The sequence below is a fragment of the Schistocerca americana genome, chromosome 3 (assembly GCF_021461395.2).
Source record: "Schistocerca americana isolate TAMUIC-IGC-003095 chromosome 3, iqSchAmer2.1, whole genome shotgun sequence".
Classification (NCBI taxonomy): domain Eukaryota; kingdom Metazoa; phylum Arthropoda; class Insecta; order Orthoptera; family Acrididae; genus Schistocerca; species Schistocerca americana.
The window spans coordinates 171,293,817-171,305,884 of NC_060121.1; positions in this window are offsets into that span (position 1 = coordinate 171,293,817).

The following is a 12,068-nucleotide window of genomic DNA, read 5'->3' on the forward strand; positions in this document are numbered from 1 at the left end:
ATCACTCAGGTACACTTTTCTGCTAAATGACTAAAGTTAAACTCACAAAAATTGGTACCTCCCTTGCCTACTAATGCCTGAAAAATTTATAACATGATGATAATGTCAGTCATATTTGTTCTTTGTAGTTTTAGTAAAATAAATTACTTGTCTTTTTCACAGATAAGCATGATGGAAGGAAACTGGAGGCATAAAACACTTATGTGAATGTTGTCTATGCTCAGACTCCTTGTCCAAGCTGTACAGTCAGTGGTTCCAAAGAAAATGGTACCGCAGTGAAATAGTGTTCCGTTTTTTATACTATAATAAATATTGTTGTCAGTACCGAAATATAATAAATATCTCGATGAAGTTTTGGGAAGTGCTTTGATTAATGACCCTAATTGTGTGTAGGATTTTTGAGCTATCTCTAATTTATAGATCAGTTGCACTATAAGAGTGAAGATAATGCTAAAAATGCAGCCCGTTCAGGGGCGCGTCTCCTTAATGGAGCTTCCAGCAGAGTGTGTGGTGCTACAATTACATTGCCAGACCAATTTTGAAGTCGAAGCATCAGGCAGTGTTTGCTAAATCCCCACTTCATGGTTTTAAGTTCCCTGACCGGAAACCTAATTTTGAGGAGGCCACTTCTTTAAGATCTACCCTATTAATTTATATCCTAGCAAAGTTAGGTGAATGAAGCGATTTTCTAAGGAAAATTTCTTAGAAAAACGATCTTCTGTTTAAATAGGCACGTTTATTCTAATAAAGCAATGAGTATGACCCTTATTACAAGAAACAGATGGACAATGAATGACGCTATCTGTGTGAAACGAATGATGATGATGATGATGATGATGTTTGATTTTTTGGGGTGCTCAACTGCGCGGTTATCAGCGCCCGCACAAATTCTCAACGTTTGCTCAGTCCAGTCTCGCCACCTTCATGAATGATGATGAAATGATGAGGACAACACAAACACCCAGTCATCTCGAGGCAGGTGAAAATCCCTGACCCCGCCGGGAATCGAACCCGGGACCCCGTACTCGGGAAGCGAGAAAGTGACTGCGAGACTACGAGCTGTGGACGAAACGAATGATTACTGCTTATTTTGGTCAACAGAGCTACTCTTTGGTCTCCCACGTAGACCCACTGAACTCAAGCGCGACCTCAAGTTTAAATTAACCCCACTAATTTCTGACAGAAATAATGACTGAAAGCTTGGTAACTGCTAACAAAAACCATTCATTCAACACATATTCTCCGATCTTGACACTGACAGTCATATCGAATCCCTCAAGTGCGGGACGAACTGGACCGACTCGCAGATGCCGCCTGCAATGCTCACCGAATCCTCGTTAAGCCGTCACAAACGGCGCTGACTTGCATGTGGCTAGCTCCAAATGCGTCCCCTGCTTGGCTGCGTTGCTGTCCACTTCACCCGATGTCTGCAATCGAATCTGCGACTGCTTTCGCATCCGGTCTCGGTCCTTAAATCTGACTACTCGCGTACAGTCGGCGACTGAGCCTCCTCCCTCCTGTCTTTCTCTCTTCTCTGGCCTGCCGACAGAAAAGTTGCAAAAGCACTGAAGCCCAATAGCGAGGTTTGCCTTCAGAACGGATACCCGCCTGTCGTCTTCAGATGACGATCAAGTCATACAGCGCTGCCCTGCTACTAAGAAAACGTGCACCCTCGCTCTGTGCTCGTGACGTCACGTTCAAATGCTCCAACCTCGTGGCTCCGCGCCCATGCCACTAGCCTTGCATCTGAGGGTTTCCGAAACGAGGAAAATGTTGCTCGATAGGCTAGCTCATTATTTTGAGACTTCCGTCTTTTCTAAAGTCTGTGATGGCTATCGCTGAAGCCGCTCTGCAAAATCGCGTAGAAATAGCCCTGGTCTCCTTCACGTTGGGCCTCCGTCCTCAGCGACCCACGTGCAGCTAGAAGTAGGGATCTCTTGAGCGCCTCAGCAGCCCTGGTCCCACAAGTTCATCACCCGGCCCTCCTTGCACAGTGCTGCTTTTAGCAACATTTCCTGTTTCTCAGCCTCTGCTCCATTACACTATGTCTTCTCCGAACGTCAAAAACATTCCAAACGATTGAGTCCTTCGCCATATTAGAGGAAAGAATATTTATATAGGGCACCGTACTACCAATCACAGTGGTTCATGCTCGTTAATAAAGTATTCAAAGCAATCCCCGTCGTTCTCCTTCTCTAAATTATGAAATTGACAGCAGAATAAAAATGAAATAGTTATCCAAATTTACCTGCCGCGTTTCATGTTCATATCGAAGTAATTCTACGGGCTGCAAAGGTATGTGTCTTCAGAGAGGCTGTGATAAGCATTAGCAACTGCATACCCGATCCTCCAATAAAGGGGTCACATGTTAGTACCTACTCGCAGATAACTAGTAAATGCTTCTTTATGATGATAGATGGAAAACGAAGTCAAGAGAGCACAGCAAACCTACAAACTGGCTTCTTCATATCCATTATCGATAGTGCCTCCCTTGTAATGATGGGCCAAGACCATCTCAAAAGAGGCACCCCTATCTGAAAGAGAGCTGAAATCGTCTGAATCCTGTAGGGACTGTGTGAAAGAATTTCGCTGTTTTCGAGTCAGTAGTTCAGTTATTTCCGAAGTTTTTTAACGTCAGTTGTCATACCTACCTCATATCCCAGATCGGCAATGAGTGCAAGCATTGTGGCGTTTGACCGAGAGATAACCGGTTCGAACCACGATTATGGAAGAAATATATTTCGCCAAATTAGACCAGGCAAAGGTGGACAGCCAGTGGCTTGAATGGTCTACGTAAAATCTAAAAATTATCATGGCGTGAGACTACGAGAACAGTTTCATGGTTATCCATCTATAAAAAAGAGAATTTATGGTATACAGCTGCCTTGCATTTTGAGAAAGTAACAGAAAATAGAAATTTCAACCATCTACAGTATGGCATGGTTTTCCCACAAATTCAAAGAATTGTATCGGAGTTTTCTTATTCCCCGAATTAATATTTTATCTTTCACTCTCAAAGTGAGTGCGCACTATTTTTAAACTTTCTTACAGGTTAATACTGTGTGCAAGGCGTTATGCAGAACCGGAATCTTGAAAGCTAGGAGAGAGATGTAGTTACATTTGGAAATTCTGATTCGTGAAGTATCTTCTGCACGGGTATTGTGGAGATCAGAGTTTTTCGGACACTCGGGTGGGGATGCAGAAGCCAGCACTCTGGTCGTGGAGACGTGGAGAAGCGGATGTTCTGAGGACACGGTGACTTTGGAGATGCGGCAGAGGGCAGACATGCATTTCTGCAGGCAGCCCATCACATAACGGCTAATGAGTAGCGGTTAACAGCAGGCCCTCCCTTATGCAGGATTCCATTCTCCAAATCGTCGGCTATGGTGAGAATGTCTGCCAGCAGAGGCTACACGCGAAGTAGAGCGGTTATGAATTTTTCGGTGTATTGGTTTTAAACTTACTAAGGTTCTGTGGTATAACACATTGTCAGTTCGTCAGGCATTCGAGGGTTCATCCGTGACTGAGAGGCTGAGAGGGCTTTGTCCTTTGCATGTGGATTTCATACGTCTATTCTGGCATGATCGGGGCAATTCACCGCACACTCATTTGCAGTGACGCTTCTTCGGGAATGTCCAGTTGAGACGATGATCACTCCCATCTAACTTGTTCGTTCTAGGCTTTGCCAAATCTCTGGTTAAATTTTTTTTAGTGTTCATAGTTGGTACTTTCTCTCACTTTGCATTTTGACAATCACATTAATGTGTATTTTGTTGCTTTTTTATTCAAGTATGTACTCGCGAGGAGTAATTATAATAAACTGGAGTCAAACTGTACCAAGAGTAGTTAGATAAACCACATTTCAGTTAGTTAAACCTTTATTGCTTTTTGTAAGATCCATCACCCGGAATTCATATATAAGGGTCTGGCCGCGCGGGATTAGCCGAGCGGTCTTGGGCGCGGCAGTCATGGGCTGTGCAGCTGATCCCGGCGGAGGTTCGAGTCCTCCCTCGGGCATGGCTGTATGTGTTTGTCCTTAGGATAATTTAGTAGTGTGTAAGGTTATAGACTGATGACCTTAGCAGTTAAGTTCCATAAGATTTCACACACATTTCAACATTTTCGATCATTCGGGATATTCTGCTGTGCAGTGAGAATTTTCTGGATTAAAAGGAAAGATCCTAAGAAAAGTCGCTTTCCAAAATTTTTAGTTAAGTGATTGCGTTGTGCCATACAAATTAATGACACTGATTAGGATTCATTTGGATGGAGTTTTTAATGAATACCGGCCGCGGTGGCCAAGCGGTTCTAGGCGCTTCAGTCCGGAGCCGCGCGACTGCTTCGGTCGCAGGTTCGAATCCTGCCTCGGGCATGGATGTGTGTGATGGCCTTAGGTTTGAGTAGCTCTAAGTCTAGGGGACTGATGGCCTCAGATGTTAAGTCCCATAGTGCTCAGAGCCAATGTTTAATGAATTTTGAGAAATGCTATTAACAAATGTTGGGAAACCGGGAAACGTTAATTTAAGATTCCGGCACATTTGATTTAGCCGACCGGTGTGGCCGAGTGGCTCTATGCGCTTCAGTCTCGAACCACGCGACCGCTACGGTCGCAGGTTCGATTCCTGCCTCGGACGTGGATGTTTGTGATGTCTTTACGTTAGTTACGTTTAAGTAGTTCTAAGTTCTAGGGGACTGATGACCTCAGATGTTAAGTCCCATAGTGCTCAGAGCCATTTGAACCATTTTTTTTATTTAACCCAACTTTTTCTTCAAGCACTTTTCTTGCATTGTGTTTTGGTCCATTTTCATGTCGTTACCGGCCTTGTACCAGCGTTGTAAAATTTTGAAAGGGTTCTTGGTGTGATACATTTGGGATACAGTATTAGTAAGTCGTTTATTGATGAGGATAGCAGCGGTGGTACTTTCCTCTTGCATAAAATATATACGAATGTGGACGAGAAGTCAGTAGGGTAGAAGGACAATTAGAAAGAAGAGATCAGTTAAGAAACAGAGGACAGGGGACTACTGACGACGTCTTGTCATCTGGAATTTAAGGTAAAATATCAAAAATCGTCTTAGCCACTGGCTTAAGTGAAGTTAGAGGGCACACTTAGTGAATTAGATGGTTTTTTGAACCAGCTTATACACAACGTAGCCTGTTGGAACATCATGCTTCATAATCAAAATATCCACGGGTGTGCTGCCGGTCTATAGTGTCCAACGGGCACAATATTTCGGCGATCATACATGTCGCCATCATCAGGTGAACTGACGGACTGTGAACGTGCCGGCACGGAGATCCGTACGCTATGGCTGCTCAGAGGGAACTGGGTTCGGTCGCGGCGGCGGCCGATTTAAATACCCTCCGCCCGCGGCGCGCTCCCTCCGCCGTCCGCGCCCCGCGCCAAGGTCGCGCGGTGGAACAGATTGCGACGGCGTCTGAGATGACGTCGGTGTGATGGCTCTGTCCGCCGTGGTCGTCACAACTATACGTTTGCTCGATTTACTCTTGATTAACCCAGTCACTGGTTCCCAAGCCTTGCTAAGATTATAGCCACAGTCACGGTTTATGAGGTCGTCATTGGTGCGAATTTCGATGGCCTCTCTAACAACGCTGTCCCAGTATCTCGACGTCTGTACCAGAATCCTCGTGCGGTCATACTCCATGGCGTGATTTTCCGACAAACAATGTTCAGCGACCGCCGACTTGCTCGGATACATCAGTCGAGTGTGCCTCTGGTGTTCACGGCATCGACGGTACGCATCGTCTGACCAATATACGACTTGCCACATTGACACTGAATCTGGTACACGCCGGCCTTCCTCAAACCGAGGTCGTCTTTGGCGCTCCCCACCAGTGCACGAGTTTTATTTGGAGGACAAAACACAGTTCCGACCCGGTGTTTCTTCAGAATGCGGGCGATTTTCCCCAAGAGTGGGCCTGTGTATGGAATAAATGCAGTGCCTACCTCCTCCCTCGTGACTTCATCCATCTCAACAGGTTGTGCTGCAGTGGTTGGGCGGGGAGCACGTTGAATCTGCCACTCTGAGTACCCATTTTTTCGAAATACAGTTCTCAGATGTTCCAAATCCTGGGGTAGACTCTCTGCGTCAGAGACAGTGCGCGCCCTCTGTGAAGGGTGGTGGCAGCTGTCTGCGTGCAAATACAGATCAGTGTGCGTTGTCTTCCGATACACCCCATGACCTAGGATGCCGTCAGCCCTTCTCTTGACCAAGACGTCAAGGAAAGGTAATTTACCCTCCATTTCAGTCTCCATAGTGAATTTGATGTTGGGGTGTATGGAGTTTAGATGTGTAAGGAAGTCAAGGAGTTTATCCATACCATGTGACCAGATGACGAACGTGTCGTCCACGTAACGGAAAAAGCAAGTAGGTTTCCATACGGATGGCGACAGGGCTTCCTCCTCGAAGTTCTCCATGTACAAATTCGCTACCACCGGTGAGAGTGGGCTACCCATGGCGACTCCCTCCGTTTGTTCGTAGTATTCTCCATTAAAAAGAAAATACGTGGAAGTCAAGACATGCCTAAAAAGTTCAGTGGTCTTCTCGTCAAACTTCTGACTAATCAATTCTAGTGACTCTCGCAGGGGTACCCTCGTAAACAAGGAAACGACGTCAAAACTCACCATGATATCTGACTCATCCAACTTGAAGCTATCAAGGCGTTTAACAAAATCCACGGAATTACGGATGTGATGAGGGCATTTATCCCCATAAGGACTTAATATTTCCGTCAGGTATTTGGCCAACAAATATGTAGGTGCCCTGATGTTTCTGACAATGGGGCGTAATGGTACCCCCTCTTTGTGAGCCTTCGGGAGTCCATATAGTCTAGGCGGTACCGGACCTTGAGGTAACAATTTCTTAGCGTCACCCTCCGGTAAATCTGCGTCCTTGAGAAGCGCCCTCGTCTTGTTCTCCACCTTCTTTGTAGGGTCAACGCTGATCTTCCGGTAGCAATCGTCATTTAGCAGGCTCTGCATCTTATCAGTGTAGTCCTTATGGGAGACAACAACTGTAGCATTGCCTTTGTCAGCCGGTAAGACAACAATTTCAGAGCGCTCCCTCAGATCACGAATGGCCGCCCTCTCTTTACTGCTGATATTTGACTTCATCGGCTTGGATTTCGTCAACGCACGACAAGTTTCACGACGTAATTCCTCGGCTGATTCTGGCGGAAGTCGAGCTGCAACCTGTTCAACAGCACTAACAATTTCTGCCACCGGAGTGAACTTGGGGGTGGGAGCGAAGTTGAGACCTTTCTGCAAAACCGAGACCGCATCATCACTCAACACCATGCCACTCAAATTGATGACAGTCTTGCACGGAACCTGCAGAGATGGTTGGTCAAGGAGACGTGAGTAATTAGCTGTTTGACGTTCCGTAGCCTTCTTATGGGCGGAATCAGCTGACACCCAGAAATGGAGGGTAAATTACCTTTCCTTGACGTCTTGGTCAAGAGAAGGGCTGACGGCACCCTAGGTCATGGGGTGTATCGGAAGACAACGCACACTGATCTGTATTCGCAATGAGAAGGTGAAGATGACACGTAACGTAAATCGACAGTTTTGAGAACATTTGCTTATCCATATGTAATGCAAAAGGGGTGACAGTCAATTGACGGTAATTAACACACTATTCCTATACAATGTATGTCTTTGAGCAAAAGGCAGACAGTAAATACAAGTTGAGTCACTTTTAGTTTTGAAAAGCCAGCCTCACAACGGTGTAGCGAAGCAGCGTGCTGTGGGAGTTACACAGGCAACCACTTAAAGGGGTGGAAGAAAGGAGGACAGTGACCCCAGGCCAGTTGATTCAAGCTGGAGGGCCGCCTGTAGCGAGGGCATCGGTACAAGAGCAGAGAAGAAGCTTTAGAAAGCTGTTTTGAAATTCCAACGGGATACGAACAAAAGCAAGTGACACATTTTTGTCCAGCAAGTGCTCCTAATGGTTGGAAAAAGCTGTGACATGAAAAAGGAACCCAAGTGGAGGGAGGCGGTTGTGCCATGAGAGGACAAGAGAGAAATTTTGGTAGGAAACTCTTCTCTGAACTGGCGTCAAGTGCAGAACGGAGCGCTTAACACTCCGTACGACTCAGAGAAGAAATCGGTGTGGACACTGAGTTCACAGCAGCTGCACTCCAGCTAAAATTAGCTGTAGCAACGTTTAGCTCCAACTGTGGAGAAACGAACCAGCCAAATTAGTTAATTGTTCTTGCGAGAACTGAGAGGGCGCTATAATAGGGAAAGTTTCTGCTGGAAAGTTCAGCAAAGCCCAGAAGAGTTTTGTAGGGATTACAGTGGAAGAGAGCGGCCTTTCAGGCAGCAGCACGTTGCAGCTTAAGTTAAACACTGCATGCAGAGGTGTAAACTGTCTTGGTTCACCAGCTTGTGTCCACTGTAAACTCGAGTGGCCTTGGGTAATCTTGCGCTCAAATTTGTCACTTGATTAACCATCCACCATAGACTTGATTGTCATCCCAAATAGTACAGAACTTTGAACCGAAATCGCACGATTTTCGTAGTACTGATCAAAATCATAACGTATGTGTAGAAGCAGTTTTGTAAAGAAACGCCAATTAAACTTTCATATTATTGTGCTTAGGATTAATGTAAAGAAACTTCCAATTAAACTTTCATAATATTGTGCTTAAGATTAGTGCTCTATCAGAGAATTAATCTTTAACATTGTTGTGTATAAACTTATTTCACTTTTTAATGTTGGCAAGATGAGTTATCCATTGCGCTGTTTTTATGTTGGCGAGTTGAAAACTGTGTGGAAAGCTGTAATGTGGTGAGAAATATTGCGACATTAAACTTGTCATTTCACCTCACGCAGTTGTTCTCAATTCAAGAATAAGCAAAAAACGAAACCCTCGCACCTTACACATTCAACAATAAGCACAAGAATATTCATTTCACTTTACCATCGCTGAAAAAACATCGAACATATTAATAATCTACAGCAAACCTACCGGCAGAGACACAAACATCCATGCAACTTCATGCTACCCTCACTCACACAAATGAGCAACACATAGATCAACGTACACACCACATGGAATTCCACTGAGGAGTGAAATGCTTCAAAATTAAATTGAAATAACTAAACAAATAACAGCTGCTAATGGTTTCATAACTGCGTTTATAAAGATGATGTCCAAGACAATTAGAAAACAATAGATACACTGAAGCGCCTAAAAACCGGTATAGGCATGCATATTCAAATACAGAGATATGTAAACAGGCAGAATACGCCGCTGTGGCCAGCAACGCCTACATGAGACAATAAACGTCTGGCGCAGTTGTTAGATCGGTTGTTGTTGTTAAAATGGCAGGTTATCAAGATTGAAATGAGTTTGAACGTCTTCTTACTGTCGGCGCACAAGCGATTGGACACAGCATCTCCGAGGTAGCGATGAAGTCAGATTTTCCCGTACGGCCATTTCACTTGTCTACCCTGAATATCAGGAATCCGGTAAAACATCTACTCTCCGACATATTTGGGGCCAGAAAAAGATCCTGCAAGAATGGGACCAACGACGACTAAGGAGAACCGTTCAACATTACAGAAATGCAACCCTTCTGCTGCATATTTCAGTGCTGGGCCATCAAAAAAAGTCAGCGTGCGAACCATTAAACGAAACATCATCGATATGGGCTTTCGGAGCCGAAGGCCCACATGTGTACCCTGATGAATGCATGACACAAAGTTTTATGCCTCGCCTGGGTCCGTAAACACCGACATTGGACTGTTGATCAATGCAAATATGTTGCCTGGTCGGATGAGTCTCGTTCAAATTGTATCGAGCGGATGGAGGTGTACGGGTATCGAGACACCCTCATAAATTCAAAGACCCTACATGTCAGAAGGGGACTGTTCACGCTGGTGGATACTCTGTAATAGTGTGGGGCGTGCGCAGTTGGAGTGATATGGGACCCCTGATACGTCTGGATACGACTTTGACAGGTGACACGTACGTAAGCATCCTGTCTGATCACTTGCATCATTCATGTCCACTGTGCATACCGACGAATTGTGTAATTCCAGCAGGACAATGCGACACCCCACACGTCCAGAATTGCTACAGAGTGGCTCCAAGAACACTATTCTGAATTTAAACACTTCCGCTGACCACCAAACTCTCCAGACATGAACTTTATTGAGCATGTCTGGGCCTGGGATGCCTTGCAACTTGCTGTTCAGAAGAGATTTCCGCACCCTCATACTCATATGAATGCATGGACAGCCCTGGAGAATTCGTGGTATCAGTTTCCTCCAGTACTCTTCAAACATTAGTTGAGTCCACGCCTTGTCTTATTGCAGAACTTCTGCGAGCTCGCGGGGGCCTGCACGATATTAGCAGGAATATCAGTTTGTTTGGGTCTTCAGTGTAGAAACAAAAATAAGAACAACAATCTCACACCTGGACAATATGCATTTCCTACTTTGGCGCCGTTTCACAGAAAACTGCTAATGTATTGAGACCAAGTAACGTAAAAGTTGATTTTTTACCGACAGTGAAATACGTAATAGGCTTTCGCGCAAGATAAAAACCAACAGAGAAAAATTTTCCAAATTGGGCATCTATAAGATAAACTATACTGAGCGCCCATTGCAATATGTAGTCAGTCCAGACAAAGCTCCCGAACTATATTTAAGGAGTACATAAATGCATTAGGTACTACACCACCGATATGTCTGCCATAGCTACTCACATTAACTACATACGAGGTACTTTCGACAATACAAATAATAACCTGATAATACTTCATAAACAAAACTAACGCCATAGATAGAACCGCTATGAAGAACTCAATATTTTTATGCACAACAGGAAACATGGGCAGAACATATTCAATGGCAAAGATGAGAGTTTTTTGAACCTTCTCAAGCAGAATACCTGCCTACCTTAGTAAAATGATAATAATTTTCAGCAATGAAACCGTGAGAATGAGTGTCTTAAGAGAAAGATATTTCAGAAGCGATTCAGGAAACTTAATTTTTCTGGGCCTACGCCTTTTCACTTGTATACGTAACTGCACCATAAGGCAACACACATGCCATACGCACGTTGCGGAGTATCTACACCCTGTTCCTTCCGAGAGTATATCCAGCTTTTACGGCCACTGACGGAGCCAAGTCAACAACTCGTTATGGTAGTAACTCAGGGAGAGGTAAGACGCCACTCGATTGTGACAAAATGCCAAAGAACAAACGACATCAACGCGAGCCAGCCACGGCTCAACTGCATTATACCAGCCGCTGCTTTTGTACTGGATCTACGCGAATCTCTTCCCTCCTCAGACTCCGATACACATTGCCAGAAGCAAAAGTCGCCCAAACGCCGCAAGAAACACCACAAGATATCATAATCGGCCTCTTAGGCACCTTCGTGGGGTGAAGAGGCGGCGCCTAAATCTGGCGGCATTCACGATAAATCTTTTCCCGCTGCCAAGCCCATCATAGCCGAAGCGACTGAGCAAATTCGGCCAGCGCCGCCACCTCTCACCAATGTTGGACATGACGGACCGTCATCACGGGCAGATGACAGGGATTTGCAACCTCCACCCGACGCGGAAATGAGGGCTGTTTCTCCGCTAGACCAACACCAAAATGGGGGATATTCCCACGATGACTCCTGCAACCGCTATGATCTTCCAAAGTCCTCCATGACAGCCTTCAGCAGCTATGAGCATATCGACAACACGGATCCTCCACCAGGTGTACCAAATAGCTGCTATCAACACAAAAAGCATCGCCTTCCACGTTAAACTTCAACTACTCCTCTACGCGCTAAGAGCAGCAGAAGTCGACGTCACCCTGCTACAAGAACTGAGGACAGCAACTTGGTCTGAGTCTAATGGATATGCGACGTACATCGCCCTGATGGATACGGAACACACATCAGCGGCCATCCTCCTCCGAAAAGGGATTGAAGTTTCCGTTGTCGCATATCTACCAATGACGCGAAGAATGGCCCTGACAGCTGAGGGAACCAGAATCATAAATCTCTACGCCGCATCAGGTACAGATAAACGCAAGGA